Source organism: Denticeps clupeoides, unplaced genomic scaffold, assembly GCF_900700375.1.
Source record: "Denticeps clupeoides unplaced genomic scaffold, fDenClu1.1, whole genome shotgun sequence".
In the NCBI taxonomy this organism is placed as follows: Eukaryota; Metazoa; Chordata; class Actinopteri; order Clupeiformes; family Denticipitidae; genus Denticeps; species Denticeps clupeoides.
Genome location: NW_021629951.1, coordinates 27,418 through 41,264, shown reverse-complemented (window position 1 = coordinate 41,264; position 13,847 = coordinate 27,418). Strand labels below are relative to the sequence as shown.

Sequence of the window (13,847 nt, the reverse complement as noted above, 5' to 3'; positions counted from 1 at the left end):
ACTGCATCATTCCTGATAGCGACAGGACTGCGTTTACCCTCTCACAAGCATGTTGTTCAAAACTAAACCACAAACACAATTGTCTGTGTAGAGTCAGGCCTAGAGTCAGCTAAAGAAATGTACAGTAGCTTCAGTTCTTCTTATCTTACCAAATGATTGAGATTGTGCACTAAATGAGCAACTTCATAATACATTGACACCAGATGCAGTTGGAAATGTTTCTGATCTTCTATTGGAGTTCATTCTTGTGTTTTTGCTTTGAAAAATAAAAAAACTGAACATTTGGAATTTTTCACAGCATCTCCCATTTCCCAAAAGACCCTAGTCCCTTTTGTCAATCAAAAAAAGTTGAAATAATGAGCACTTCACTGATTTGTGTGTCATCCTTTTACAAGTTCCATGCTAATCTTGGTACAACATCTTCCTAGTCCCAAGTGACTCTTTGTCTAATTAAAAAAGAACAAAACTATGGAACGCTTCACGGATTTGCGTGTCATCCTTTCGCAGGGGCCATGCTAATCTTCTCTGTTTCGATCCAATTTTAGTATATGTGCAGCCGTAGCAAGCACATCAACTTGATTCTCAGCTGCCACTTATAATACTGACCATATCATTGTTCTGCTCACCAAGACCTTGTATGGAGTATTGTGTAAAAATGTGATCAAATATTTGGAGAGCAAATGATTAGTTACCCTAATTGCATTTTCCAAGAGGCTGGTAACTTGTGGAGCTGCATGATTAAAGTATTGTTAGTTTGTGTAGCAAAGTAAGAAGAATAATTTGATTGGTGTCAAGAGTCATAGGAACATCACAAAGTGGGCAGGTCAATGCAGGAAAGGGGCGTGGTTCCAGGCAGTTTGTTTATTCCACGTGGCAATGTCACTGTCTGGGTCTCTGTTAAGGTACTGGCAGCAATCTTCTGCCATTTCATTATAGTTCATGCTTTTTTGGAAGGGGAAATTTCATTCTCAAATATGTGGTCTTCCCAGACTGTGGTTGTACCTCTGCATTTTGCTAGTGCTGACTCCTACAAAGTCCCCATATGTGGGCATCTAGACTGCATCATTCCTGATAGCGACAGACTGCGTTTACCCTCTCACAAGCATGTTGTTCAAAACTAAACCACAAACACAATTGTCTGTGTAGAGCCAGTCCTAGTGTCAGCTAAAGAAATGTACAGCAGCTTCAGTTCTTCTTATCATAACAAATGATTGAGATTGTCCACTACATGAGCAACTTCATTAATATATTGACACCAGATGCAGTTGGACATGTTTCTGATCTTCTTATGGAGTTCATCCTTGTGTTTTTGCTTTGAAAAAAAAAAAAAAACTAAACATTGGAATTTGGCACAGCATCTCCCTTTTCCTAAGGAACCCTAGTTCCTATTTGTCAATCAAAAAAAGTTGAAAATATGGAGCACTTCACTGATTTGTGTGTCATCTTTTTGCAAGTTCCATGCTAATCTTGGTACAACATCTTCCTAGACCCAAGTGACTCTTTGTCTAATTAAAAATGAACAAAATATGGAACGCTTCACGGATTTGCGTGTCATCCTTTCGCAGGGGCAATGCTAATCTTCTCTGTATCGATCCAATTTTAGTATATGAGTAGCCGTAGCAAGCACATCAACAAGCTTCTCAGCTGCCACTTATAATACTGACCATATCATTGTTCTGCTCACCAAGACCTTGTATGGAGTATTGTGTAAAAATTTGATAAAATATTTAGAGAGCAAATGCTTAGTTACCCTAATTGCATTTTCCAAGAGGCTGGTAACTTGTGGAGGTGCATGATTAAAGTATTCTTAGTTTGTGTAGCAAAGTAAGATGAATAATTTGATTGGTGTCAAGAATCATGGGAACATCACAAAGTGGGCAGGTCAATGCAGGAAAGGGGCGTGGTTCCAGGCAGTGTGTTTATTCCACGTGGTGATGTCACTGTCTGGGTCTCTGTTAAGGTACTGGCAGCCATCTTCTGCCATTTCATTATAGTTCATGCTTTTTTGGAAGGGGAAATTTCATTCTCAATTATGTGGTCTTCACAGACTGAGGTTGTACCTCTGCATTTTGCTAGTGCTGACTCCTACAAAGTCCCAATATGTGGGCATCTAGACTGCATCATTCCTGATAGCGGCAGACTGCGTTTACCCTCTTACAAGCATGTTGTTCACAACTAAACCACAAACACAATTGTCTGTGTAGAGTCAGTCCTAGTGTCAGCTAAAGAAATGTACAGCAGCTTCAGTACTTCTTATCATACCAAATGATTGAGATTGTCCACTACATGAGCAACTTCATTAATATATTGACCCCAGATGCAGTTGGACATGTTTCTGATCTTCTTATGGAGTTCATCCTTGTGTTTTTGCTTTGAAAAAAAAAAAAACTAAACATTTGGAATTTGGCACAGCATCTCCCTGTTCCTAAGGAACCCTAGTTCCTATTTGTCAATCAAAAAAAGTTGAAAATATGGAGCACTTCACTGATTTGTGTGTCATCTTTTTGCAAGTTCCATGCTAATCTTGGTACAACATCTTCCTAGTCCCAAGTGACTCTTTGTCTAATTAAAAAAGAACGAAATATGGAACGCTTCACGGATTTGCGTGTCATCCTTTCGCAGGGGCCATGCTAATCTTCTCTGTATCGATCCAATTTTAGTATATGTGCAGCCGTAGCAAGCACATCAACCAGCTCCTCCGCTGCCACTTATAATACTGACCATATCATTGTTCTGCTCACCAAGACCTTGTATGGAGAATTGTGTAAAAATGTGATAAAATATTTGGAGAGCAAATGCTTAGTTACCCTAAATGCAATTTCCAAGAGGCTGGTAACTTGTGGAGGTGCATCATTAAAGTATGGTCAGTTTGTGTAGCAAAGAAAGAAGAATAATTTGATTGGTGTCAAGAGTCAAAGGAACATCACAAAGTGGGCAGGTCAATGCTGGAAACGGGCGTGGTTCCAGGCAGTTTGTTTATTCCACGGTGCAATGTCACTGTCTGGGTATCTGTTAAGGTACTGGCAGCCATCTTCTGCCATTTCATTATAGTTCATGCTTTTTTGGAAGGGGAAATTTCATTCTCAAATATGTGGTCTTCACAGACTGAGGTTGTACCTCTGCATTTTGCTAGTGCTGACTCCTACAAAGTCCCCATATGTGGGCATCTAGACTGCATCATTCCTGATAGCGACAGACTGCGTTTACCCTCTCACAAGCATGTTGTTCACAACTAAACCACAAACACAATTGTCTGTGTAGAGTCAGGCCTAGAGTCAGCTAAAGAAATGTACAGCAGCTTCAGTTCTTCTTATCATACCAAATGATTGAGATTGTCCACTACATGAGCAACTTCATTAATACATTGACACCAGTTGCATTTGGAAAAGTTTCTGATCTTCTTATGGTCTTTATCCCTGTGTGTTTGCTTTGAAAATAAAATAAATATTTAAAATTTGGCACAGCAACTCCCTTTTCCCAAGGAACCCTAGTTCCTATTTGTCAATCAAAAAAAGTTGAAAATATGGAGCACTTCACTGATTTGTGTGTCATCCCTTTACAAGTTCCATGCTAATCTTGGTACAACATCTTCCTAGTCCCAAGTGACTCTTTTTCTAATTAAAAAAGAACAAAATATGGAACGCTTTGAGGATTTGCATGTCACAATTTTGCAGGGGCCATGCTAATCTTCTCTGTATCGATCCAATTTTAGTATATGTGCAGCCGTAGCAAGCACATTAACCAACTTCTCAGCTGCCACTTATAATACTGACCATATCATTGTTCTGCTCACCAAGACCTTGTATGGAGTATTGTGTAAAAATGTGATAAAATATTTGGAGAGCAAATGCTTAGTTACCCTAATTGCATTTTGCAAGAGGCTGGTAACTTGTGGAGGTGCATGATTAAAGTGTGGTCAGTTTGTGTAGCAAAGAAAGATGAATAATTTGATTGGTGTCAAGAGTCATGGGAACATCACAAAGTGGGCAGGTCAATGCAGGAAAGGGGCGTGGTTCCAGGCAGTGTGTTTATTCCACGTGGTGATGTCACTGTCTGGGTCTCTGTTAAGGTACTGGCAGCCATCTTCTGCCATTTCATTATAGTTCATGCTTTTTTGGAAGGGGAAATTTCATTCTCAAATATGTGGTCTTCCCAGACTGAGGTTGTACCTCTGCATTTTGCTAGTGCTGACTCCTACAAAGTCCCCATATGTGGGCATCTAGACTGCATCATTCCTGATAGCGGCAGACTGCGTTTACCCTCTTACAAGCATGTTGTTCACAACTAAACCACAAACACAATTGTCTGTGTAGAGTCAGGCCTAGAGTCAGCTAAAGAAATCTACAGCAGCTTCAGTTCTTCTTATCATACGAAATGATTGAGATTGTCCACTACATGAGCAACTTCATTAATACCTTGACACCAGTTGCAGTTGGATATGTTTCTGACCTTCTTATGGTCTTCTTCCCTGTGTATTTGCTTTGAAAATAAAAAAAATGAACATTTGGAATTTGGCACAGCATCTCCCTTTTCCCAAGGAACCCTAGTTCCTATTTGTCAATCAAAAAAAGTTGAAAATATGGAGCACTTCACTGATTTGTGTGTCATCCCTTTACAAGTTCCATGCTAATCTTGGTACAACATCTTCCTAGTCCCAAGTGACTCTTTGTCTAATTAAAAAAGGACAAAATATGAAACGCTTCACGGATTTGCGTGTCATGCTTTCGCAGGGGCCATGCTAATCTTCTCTGTATTGATCCAATTTTAGTCTATGTGCAGGCGTAGCAAGCACGCTAACCAGTTTCTCAGCTGCCACTTATAATACTGACCAAATCATTGTTCTGCTCACCAAGACCTTGAATGGAGTATTGTGTAAAAATTTGATAAAATATTTAGAGAGCAAATGCTTAGTTACCCTAATTGCATTTTACAAGAGGCTGGTAACTTGTGGAGGTGCATGATTAAAGTATTCTTAGTTTGTGTAGCAAAGAAAGAAGAATAATTTGATTGGTGTCAAGAGTCATAGGAACATCACAAAGTGGGCAGGTCAATGCAGGAAAGGGGCGTGGTTCCAGGCAGTTTGTTTATTCCACGTGATGATGTCACTGTCTGGGTCTCTGTTAAGGTTCTGGCAGCAATCTTCTGCCATGTTATTATAGTTCATGCCTTATTAGCACGGGAAATTTCATTCTCAAATATGTGGTCTTCCCAGACTGTGGTTGTACCTCTGCATTTTGCTAGTGCTGACTCCTACAAAGTCCCAATATGTGGGCATCTAGACTGCATCATTCCTGATAGCGACAGACTGTGTTTACACTCTCACAAGCATGTTGTTCACAACTAAACCACAAACACAATTGTCTGTGTAGAGTCAGTCCTAGAGTTAGCTAAAGAAATGTACAGCAGCTTCAGATCTTCTAATCTTACCAAATGATTGAGATTGTCCACTACATGAGCAACTTCATTAATATATTGACACCAGATGCAGTTGGAAATGTTTCTGTTCTTCTTATGGTCTTCTTCCCTGTGTATTTGCTTTGAAAATAAAAAAAATGAACATTTGGAATTTGGCACAGCATCTCCCTTTTCCCAAGGAACCCTAGTTCCTATTTGTCAATCAAAAAAAGTTGAAAATATGGAGCACTTCACTGATTTGTGTGTCATCCCTTTACAAGTTCCATGCTAATCTTGGTACAACATCTTCCTAGTCCCAAGTGACTCTTTGTCTAATTAAAAAAGAACAAAATATGGAACGCTTCACGGATTTGCGTGTCATCATTTCGCAGGGGCCATGCTAATCTTCTCTGTATCGATCCAATTTTAGTATATGTGCAGCCGTAGCAAGCACATCAACCAGCTTCTCAGCTGCCACTTATAATACTGACCATATCATTGTTCTGCTCACCAAGACCTTGTATGGAGTATTGTGTAAAAATGTGATCAAATATTTGGAGAGCAAATGATTAGTTACCCTAATTGCATTTTCCAAGAGGCTGGTAACTTGTGGAGCTGCATGATTAAAGTATTGTTAGTTTGTGTAGCAAAGTAAGAAGAATAATTTGATTGGTGTCAAGAGTCATAGGAACATCACAAAGTGGGCAGGTCAATGCAGGAAAGGGGCGTGGTTCCAGGCAGTTTGTTTATTCCACGTGGCAATGTCACTGTCTGGGTCTCTGTTAAGGTACTGGCAGCAATCTTCTGCCATTTCATTATAGTTCATGCTTTTTTGGAAGGGGAAATTTCATTCTCAAATATGTGGTCTTCCCAGACTGTGGTTGTACCTCTGCATTTTGCTAGTGCTGACTCCTACAAAGTCCCCATATGTGGGCATCTAGACTGCATCATTCCTGATAGCGACAGACTGCGTTTACCCTCTCACAAGCATGTTGTTCACAACTAAACCACAAACACAATTGTCTGTGTAGAGTCAGTCCTAGAGTCAGCTAAAGAAATGTACAGCAGCTTCAGTTCTTCTTATCTTACCAAATGATTGAGATTGTCCACTACATGAGCAACTTCATTAATACATTGACACCAGATGCAGTTGGAAATGTTTCTGATCTTCTTATGGAGTTCATTCTTGTGTTTTTGCTTTGAAAAAAAAAAAAAACTGAAACATTTGGAATTTGGCACAGCATCTCCCTTTTCCTAAGGAACCCTAGTTCCTATTTGTCAATCAAAAAAAGTTGAAAATATGGAGCACTTCACTGATTTGTGTGTCATCCTTTTACAAGTTCCATGCTAATCTTGGTACAACATCTTCCTAGTACCCAAGTGACTCTTTGTCTAATTAAAAAAGAACAAAATATGGAACGCTTCACGGATTTGCGTGTCATCCTTTCGCAGGGGCCATGCTAATCTTCTCTGTATCGATCCAATTTTAGTATATGTGCAGCCGTAGCAAGCACATCAACAAGCTTCTCAGCTGCCACTTATAATACTGACCATATCATTGTTCTGCTCACCAAGACCTTGTATGGAGTATTGTGTAAAAATTTGATAAAATATTTAGAGAGCAAATGCTTAGTTACCCTAATTGCATTTTCCAAGAGGCTGGTAACTTGTGGAGCTGCATGATTAAAGTATTCTTAGTTTGTGTAGCAAAGTAAGATGAATAATTTGATTGGTGTCAAGAATCATGGGAACATCACAAAGTGGGCAGGTCAATGCAGGAAAGGGGCGTGGTTCCAGGCAGTGTGTTTATTCCACGTGGTGATGTCACTGTCTGGGTCTCTGTTAAGGTACTGGCAGCAATCTTCTGCCATTTCATTATAGTTCATGCTTTTTTGGAAGGGGAAATTTCATTCTCAATTATGTGGTCTTCACAGACTGAGGTTGTACCTCTGCATTTTGCTAGTGCTGACTCCTACAAAGTCCCCATATGTGGGCATCTAGACTGCATCATTCCTGATAGCGGCAGACTGCGTTTACCCTCTTACAAGCATGTTGTTCACAACTAAACCACAAACACAATTGTCTGTGTAGAGTCAGTCCTAGTGTCAGCTAAAGAAATGTACAGCAGCTTCAGTACTTCTTATCATACCAAATGATTGAGATTGTCCACTACATGAGCAACTTCATTAATATATTGACACCAGATGCAGTTGGACATGTTTCTGATCTTCTTATGGAGTTCATCCTTGTGTTTTTGCTTTGAAAAAAAAAAAAACTAAACATTTGGAATTTGGCACAGCATCTCCCTTTTCCTAAGGAACCCTAGTTCCTATTTGTCAATCAAAAAAAGTTGAAAATATGGAGCACTTCACTGATTTGTGTGTCATCTTTTTGCAAGTTCCATGCTAATCTTGGTACAACATCTTCCTAGTCCCAAGTGACTCTTTGTCTAATTAAAAAAGAACGAAATATGGAACGCTTCACGGATTTGCGTGTCATCCTTTCGCAGGGGCCATGCTAATCTTCTCTGTATCGATCCAATTTTAGTATATGTGCAGCCGTAGCAAGCACATCAACCAGCTCCTCCGCTGCCACTTATAATACTGACCATATCATTGTTCTGCTCACCAAGACCTTGTATGGAGAATTGTGTAAAAATGTGATAAAATATTTGGAGAGCAAATGCTTAGTTACCCTAAATGCAATTTTCCAAGAGGCTGGTAACTTGTGGAGGTGCATCATTAAAGTATGGTCAGTTTGTGTAGCAAAGAAAGAAGAATAATTTGATTGGTGTCAAGAGTCAAAGGAACATCACAAAGTGGGCAGGTCAATGCTGGAAACGGGCGTGGTTCCAGGCAGTTTGTTTATTCCACGGTGCAATGTCACTGTCTGGGTATCTGTTAAGGTACTGGCAGCCATCTTCTGTCATTTCATTATAGTTCATGCTTTTTTGGAAGGGGAAATTTCATTCTCAATTATGTGGTCTTCACAGACTGAGGTTGTACCTCTGCATTTTGCTAGTTTTGACTCCTACAAAATCCCCATATGTGGGCATCTAGACTGCATCATTCCTGATAGCGACAGACTTCGTTTACCCTCTCACTAGCATGTTGTTCAAAACTAAACCACAAACACAATTGTCTGTGTAGAGTCAGGCCTAGAGTCAGCTAAAGAAATGTACAGCAGCTTCAGTTCTTCTTATCCTACCAAATGATTGGGATTGTCCACTACATGAGCAACTTCATTAATACATTGACACCAGTTGCATTTGGAAAAGTTTCTGATCTTCTTATGGTCTTTATCCCTGTGTGTTTGCTTTGAAAATAAAATAAATATTTAAAATTTGGCACAGCAACTCCCTTTTCCCAAGGAACCCTAGTTCCTATTTGTCAATCAAAAAAAGTTGAAAATATGGAGCACTTCACTGATTTGTGTGTCATCCCTTTACAAGTTCCATGCTAATCTTGGTACAACATCTTCCTAGTCCCAAGTGACTCTTTTTCTAATTAAAAAAGAACAAAATATGGAACGCTTTGAGGATTTGCATGTCACAATTTTGCAGGGGCCATGCTAATCTTCTCTGTATCGATCCAATTTTAGTATATGTGCAGCCGTAGCAAGCACATTAACCAACTTCTCAGCTGCCACTTATAATACTGACCATATCATTGTTCTGCTCACCAAGACCTTGTATGGAGTATTGTGTAAAAATGTGATAAAATATTTGGAGAGCAAATGCTTAGTTACCCTAATTGCATTTTGCAAGAGGCTGGTAACTTGTGGAGGTGCATGATTAAAGTGTGGTCAGTTTGTGTAGCAAAGAAAGATGAATAATTTGATTGGTGTCAAGAGTCATGGGAACATCACAAAGTGGGCAGGTCAATGCAGGAAAGGGGCGTGGTTCCAGGCAGTGTGTTTATTCCACGTGGTGATGTCACTGTCTGGGTCTCTGTTAAGGTACTGGCAGCCATCTTCTGCCATTTCATTATAGTTCATGCTTTTTTGGAAGGGGAAATTTCATTCTCAAATATGTGGTCTTCCCAGACTGAGGTTGTACCTCTGCATTTTGCTAGTGCTGACTCCTACAAAGTCCCCATATGTGGGCATCTAGACTGCATCATTCCTGATAGCGGCAGACTGCGTTTACCCTCTTACAAGCATGTTGTTCACAACTAAACCACAAACACAATTGTCTGTGTAGAGTCAGGCCTAGAGTCAGCTAAAGAAATCTACAGCAGCTTCAGTTCTTCTTATCATACGAAATGATTGAGATTGTCCACTACATGAGCAACTTCATTAATACCTTGACACCAGTTGCAGTTGGATATGTTTCTGACCTTCTTATGGTCTTCTTCCCTGTGTATTTGCTTTGAAAATAAAAAAAATGAACATTTGGAATTTGGCACAGCATCTCCCTTTTCCCAAGGAACCCTAGTTCCTATTTGTCAATCAAAAAAAGTTGAAAATATGGAGCACTTCACTGATTTGTGTGTCATCCCTTTACAAGTTCCATGCTAATCTTGGTACAACATCTTCCTAGTCCCAAGTGACTCTTTGTCTAATTAAAAAAGGACAAAATATGAAACGCTTCACGGATTTGCGTGTCATGCTTTCGCAGGGGCCATGCTAATCTTCTCTGTATTGATCCAATTTTAGTCTATGTGCAGGCGTAGCAAGCACGCTAACCAGTTTCTCAGCTGCCACTTATAATACTGACCAAATCATTGTTCTGCTCACCAAGACCTTGAATGGAGTATTGTGTAAAAATTTGATAAAATATTTAGAGAGCAAATGCTTAGTTACCCTAATTGCATTTTACAAGAGGCTGGTAACTTGTGGAGGTGCATGATTAAAGTATTCTTAGTTTGTGTAGCAAAGAAAGAAGAATAATTTGATTGGTGTCAAGAGTCATAGGAACATCACAAAGTGGGCAGGTCAATGCAGGAAAGGGGCGTGGTTCCAGGCAGTTTGTTTATTCCACGTGATGATGTCACTGTCTGGGTCTCTGTTAAGGTTCTGGCAGCAATCTTCTGCCATGTTATTATAGTTCATGCCTTATTAGCACGGGAAATTTCATTCTCAAATATGTGGTCTTCCCAGACTGTGGTTGTACCTCTGCATTTTGCTAGTGCTGACTCCTACAAAGTCCCAATATGTGGGCATCTAGACTGCATCATTCCTGATAGCGACAGACTGTGTTTACACTCTCACAAGCATTTTGTTCACAACTAAACCACAAACACAATTGTCTGTGTAGAGTCAGTCCTAGAGTTAGCTAAAGAAATGTACAGCAGCTTCAGATCTTCTAATCTTACCAAATGATTGAGATTGTCCACTACATGAGCAACTTCATTAATATATTGACACCAGATGCAGTTGGAAATGTTTCTGTTCTTCTTATGGTCTTCTTCCCTGTGTATTTGCTTTGAAAATAAAAAAAATGAACATTTGGAATTTGGCACAGCATCTCCCTTTTCCCAAGGAACCCTAGTTCCTATTTGTCAATCAAAAAAAGTTGAAAATATGGAGCACTTCACTGATTTGTGTGTCATCCCTTTACAAGTTCCATGCTAATCTTGGTACAACATCTTCCTAGTCCCAAGTGACTCTTTGTCTAATTAAAAAAGAACAAAATATGGAACGCTTTGAGGATTTGCATGTCACAATTTTGCAGGGGCCGTGCTAATCTTCTCTTTATCGATCCACTTTTAGGATATGTGCAGCCGTAGCAAGCACATAAACCAGCTTCTCAGGTGCCACTTATAATACTGACCATATCATTGTTCTGCTCACCAAGACCTTGTATGGAGTATTGTGTAAAAATTTGATAAATTATTTGGAGAGCAAATGCTTAGTTACCCTAATTGCATTTTCCAAGAGGCTGGTAACTTGTGGAGGTGCATGATTAAAGTGTGGTCAGTTTGTGTAGCAAAGAAAGAAGAATTTGATTGTTGTCAAGAGTCAGAGGAACATCACAAAGTGGGCAGGTCAATGCAGGAAAGGGGCGTGGTTCCAAGTAGTGTGTTTATTCCATGTGGTGATGTCACTGTCTGGGTCTTTGTTAAGGTACTGGCAGCAATCTTCTGCCATTTCATTATAGTTCATGCTTTTTTGGCAGGGGAAATTTCATTCTCAATTATGTGGTCTTCCCAGACTGTGGTTGTACCTTTGCATTTTGCTAGTGCTGACTCCTACAAATTCCCCATATGTGGGCATCTAGACTGCATCATTCCTGATAGCGACAGACTGCGTTTACCCTCTCACAAGCATGTTGTTCAAAACTAAACCACAAACACAATTGTCTGTGTAGAGTCAGGCCTAGAGTCAGCTAAAGAAATGTACAGTAGCTTCAGTTCTTCTTATCTTACCAAATGATTGAGATTGTGCACTAAATGAGCAACTTCATTAATACATTGACACCAGATGCAGTTGGAAATGTTTCTGATCTTCTTATGGAGTTCGTTCTTGTGTGTTTGCTTTGAAAAAAACAAAAAACTGAACATTTGGAATTTTGCACAGCATCTCCCATTTCCCAAAAGACCCTAGTCCCTTTTGTCAATCAAAAAAAGTTGAAATAATGAGCACTTCACTGATTTGTGTGTCATCCTTTTACAAGTTCCATGCTAATCTTGGTACAACATCTTCCTAGTCCCAAGTGACTCTTTGTCTAATTAAAAAAGAACAAACTATGGAACGCTTCACGGATTTGCGTGTCATCCTTTCGCAGGGGCCATGCTAATCTTCTCTGTTTCGATCCAATTTTAGTATATGTGCAGCCGTAGCAAGCACATCAACTTGATTCTCAGCTGCCACTTATAATACTGACCATATCATTGTTCTGCTCACCAAGACCTTGTATGGAGTATTGTGTAAAAATGTGATCAAATATTTGGAGAGCAAATGCTTAGTTACCCTAATTGCATTTTCCAAGAGGCTGGTAACTTGTGGAGCTGCATGATTAAAGTATTGTTAGTTTGTGTAGCAAAGTAAGAAGAATAATTTGATTGGTGTCAAGAGTCATAGGAACATCACAAAGTGGGCAGGTCAATGCAGGAAAGGGGCGTGGTTCCAGGCAGTTTGTTTATTCCACGTGGCAATGTCACTGTCTGGGTATCTGTTAAGGTACTGGCAGCAATCTTCTGCCATTTCATTATAGTTCATGCTTTTTTGGAAGGGGAAATTTCATTCTCAAATATGTGGTCTTCCCAGACTGTGGTTGTACCTCTGCATTTTGCTAGTGCTGACTCCTACAAAGTCCCCATATGTGGGCATCTAGACTGCATCATTCCTGATAGCGACAGACTGCGTTTACACTCTCACAAGCATGTTGTTCACAACTAAACCACAAACACAATTGTCTGTGTAGAGTCAGTCCTAGAGTCAGCTAAAGAAATGTACAGCAGCTTCAGATCTTCTAATCTTACCAAATGATTGAGATTGTCCACTACATGAGCAACTTCATTAATATATTGACACCAGATGCAGTTGGAAATGTTTCTGATCTTCTTATGGAGTTCATTTCTTGTGTTTTTGCTTTGAAAAAAAAAAAAACTAAACATTTGGAATTTGGCACAGCATCTCCCTTTTCCTAAGGAACCCTAGTTCCTATTTGTCAATCAAAAAAAGTTGAAAATATGGAGCACTTCACTGATTTGTGTGTCATCCTTTTGCAAGTTCCATGCTAATCTTGGTACAACATCTTCCTAGTCCCAAGTGACTCTTTGTCTAATTAAAAAAGAACAAAATATGGAACGCTTCACGGATTTGCGTGTCATCCTTTCGCAGGGGCCATGCTAATCTTCTCTGTATCGATCCAATTTTAGTATATGTGCAGCCGTAGCAAGCACATCAACAAGCTTCTCAGCTGCCACTTATAATACTGACCATATCATTGTTCTGCTCACCAAGACCTTGTATGGAGTATTGTGTAAAAATGTGATAAAATATTTAGAGAGCAAATGCTTAGTTACCCTAATTGCATTTTCCAAGAGGCTGGTAACTTGTGGAGGTGCATGATTAAAGTGTGGTCAGTTTGTGTAGCAAAGTAAAGATGAATAATTTGATTGGTGTCAAGAGTCATGGGAACATCACAAAGTGGGCAGGTCAATGCAGGAAAGGGGCGTGGTTCCAGGCAGTGTGTTTATTCCACGTGGTGATGTCACTGTCTGGGTCTCTGTTAAGGTACTGGCAGCCATCTTCTGCCATTTCATTATAGTTCATGCTTTTTTGGAAGGGGAAATTTCATTCTCAAATATGTGGTCTTCCCAGACTGAGGTTGTACCTCTGCATTTTGCTAGTGCTGACTCCTACAAAGTCCCCATATGTGGGCATCTAGACTGCATCATTCCTGATAGCGACAGACTGCGTTTACCCTCTCACAAGCATGTTGTTCACAACTAAACCACAAACACAATTGTCTGTGTAGAGTCAGTCCTAGAGTCAGCTAAAGAAAT

At 39.8% G+C, this 13,847-nt stretch overlaps 21 non-coding genes across 21 annotated transcripts; 8 read left to right on the top strand and 13 right to left on the bottom strand.

Annotated features, from left to right (window-relative positions):
- Positions 1–462: 462 nt before the first annotated feature.
- Positions 463–569, bottom strand: LOC114778202 (U6 spliceosomal RNA). Its single transcript, XR_003746242.1, has one exon. It is a non-coding gene; the product is annotated as a U6 spliceosomal RNA (small nuclear RNA).
- A 370-nt stretch (positions 570–939) lies between these two features.
- Positions 940–1,099, top strand: LOC114778197 (U1 spliceosomal RNA). The gene has a single exon (XR_003746237.1). It is a non-coding gene; the product is annotated as a U1 spliceosomal RNA (small nuclear RNA).
- Positions 1,100–1,520: 421 nt separating this feature from the next.
- On the bottom strand, positions 1,521–1,625 carry LOC114778150 (U6 spliceosomal RNA). The gene has a single exon (XR_003746215.1). It is a non-coding gene; the product is annotated as a U6 spliceosomal RNA (small nuclear RNA).
- A 952-nt stretch (positions 1,626–2,577) lies between these two features.
- LOC114778205 (U6 spliceosomal RNA) lies at positions 2,578–2,684 on the bottom strand. Its single transcript, XR_003746245.1, has one exon. It is a non-coding gene; the product is annotated as a U6 spliceosomal RNA (small nuclear RNA).
- A 945-nt stretch (positions 2,685–3,629) lies between these two features.
- LOC114778158 (U6 spliceosomal RNA) lies at positions 3,630–3,736 on the bottom strand. Its single transcript, XR_003746222.1, has one exon. It is a non-coding gene; the product is annotated as a U6 spliceosomal RNA (small nuclear RNA).
- Positions 3,737–4,106: 370 nt separating this feature from the next.
- Positions 4,107–4,270, top strand: LOC114778192 (U1 spliceosomal RNA). The gene has a single exon (XR_003746232.1). It is a non-coding gene; the product is annotated as a U1 spliceosomal RNA (small nuclear RNA).
- Positions 4,271–4,685: 415 nt separating this feature from the next.
- On the bottom strand, positions 4,686–4,792 carry LOC114778153 (U6 spliceosomal RNA). Its single transcript, XR_003746217.1, has one exon. It is a non-coding gene; the product is annotated as a U6 spliceosomal RNA (small nuclear RNA).
- Positions 4,793–5,741: 949 nt separating this feature from the next.
- Positions 5,742–5,848, bottom strand: LOC114778207 (U6 spliceosomal RNA). Its single transcript, XR_003746247.1, has one exon. It is a non-coding gene; the product is annotated as a U6 spliceosomal RNA (small nuclear RNA).
- Positions 5,849–6,218: 370 nt separating this feature from the next.
- On the top strand, positions 6,219–6,378 carry LOC114778196 (U1 spliceosomal RNA). The gene has a single exon (XR_003746236.1). It is a non-coding gene; the product is annotated as a U1 spliceosomal RNA (small nuclear RNA).
- Positions 6,379–6,801: 423 nt separating this feature from the next.
- On the bottom strand, positions 6,802–6,908 carry LOC114778200 (U6 spliceosomal RNA). The gene has a single exon (XR_003746240.1). It is a non-coding gene; the product is annotated as a U6 spliceosomal RNA (small nuclear RNA).
- A 370-nt stretch (positions 6,909–7,278) lies between these two features.
- Positions 7,279–7,442, top strand: LOC114778198 (U1 spliceosomal RNA). Its single transcript, XR_003746238.1, has one exon. It is a non-coding gene; the product is annotated as a U1 spliceosomal RNA (small nuclear RNA).
- A 416-nt stretch (positions 7,443–7,858) lies between these two features.
- LOC114778203 (U6 spliceosomal RNA) lies at positions 7,859–7,965 on the bottom strand. Its single transcript, XR_003746243.1, has one exon. It is a non-coding gene; the product is annotated as a U6 spliceosomal RNA (small nuclear RNA).
- A 946-nt stretch (positions 7,966–8,911) lies between these two features.
- On the bottom strand, positions 8,912–9,018 carry LOC114778157 (U6 spliceosomal RNA). The gene has a single exon (XR_003746221.1). It is a non-coding gene; the product is annotated as a U6 spliceosomal RNA (small nuclear RNA).
- Positions 9,019–9,388: 370 nt separating this feature from the next.
- On the top strand, positions 9,389–9,552 carry LOC114778191 (U1 spliceosomal RNA). The gene has a single exon (XR_003746231.1). It is a non-coding gene; the product is annotated as a U1 spliceosomal RNA (small nuclear RNA).
- Positions 9,553–9,967: 415 nt separating this feature from the next.
- On the bottom strand, positions 9,968–10,074 carry LOC114778151 (U6 spliceosomal RNA). The gene has a single exon (XR_003746216.1). It is a non-coding gene; the product is annotated as a U6 spliceosomal RNA (small nuclear RNA).
- Positions 10,075–11,023: 949 nt separating this feature from the next.
- Positions 11,024–11,130, bottom strand: LOC114778159 (U6 spliceosomal RNA). Its single transcript, XR_003746223.1, has one exon. It is a non-coding gene; the product is annotated as a U6 spliceosomal RNA (small nuclear RNA).
- A 367-nt stretch (positions 11,131–11,497) lies between these two features.
- LOC114778189 (U1 spliceosomal RNA) lies at positions 11,498–11,657 on the top strand. Its single transcript, XR_003746229.1, has one exon. It is a non-coding gene; the product is annotated as a U1 spliceosomal RNA (small nuclear RNA).
- Positions 11,658–12,076: 419 nt separating this feature from the next.
- LOC114778208 (U6 spliceosomal RNA) lies at positions 12,077–12,183 on the bottom strand. The gene has a single exon (XR_003746248.1). It is a non-coding gene; the product is annotated as a U6 spliceosomal RNA (small nuclear RNA).
- Positions 12,184–12,553: 370 nt separating this feature from the next.
- LOC114778194 (U1 spliceosomal RNA) lies at positions 12,554–12,713 on the top strand. The gene has a single exon (XR_003746234.1). It is a non-coding gene; the product is annotated as a U1 spliceosomal RNA (small nuclear RNA).
- A 421-nt stretch (positions 12,714–13,134) lies between these two features.
- On the bottom strand, positions 13,135–13,241 carry LOC114778199 (U6 spliceosomal RNA). The gene has a single exon (XR_003746239.1). It is a non-coding gene; the product is annotated as a U6 spliceosomal RNA (small nuclear RNA).
- A 371-nt stretch (positions 13,242–13,612) lies between these two features.
- Positions 13,613–13,772, top strand: LOC114778195 (U1 spliceosomal RNA). Its single transcript, XR_003746235.1, has one exon. It is a non-coding gene; the product is annotated as a U1 spliceosomal RNA (small nuclear RNA).
- Positions 13,773–13,847: the final 75 nt, after the last annotated feature.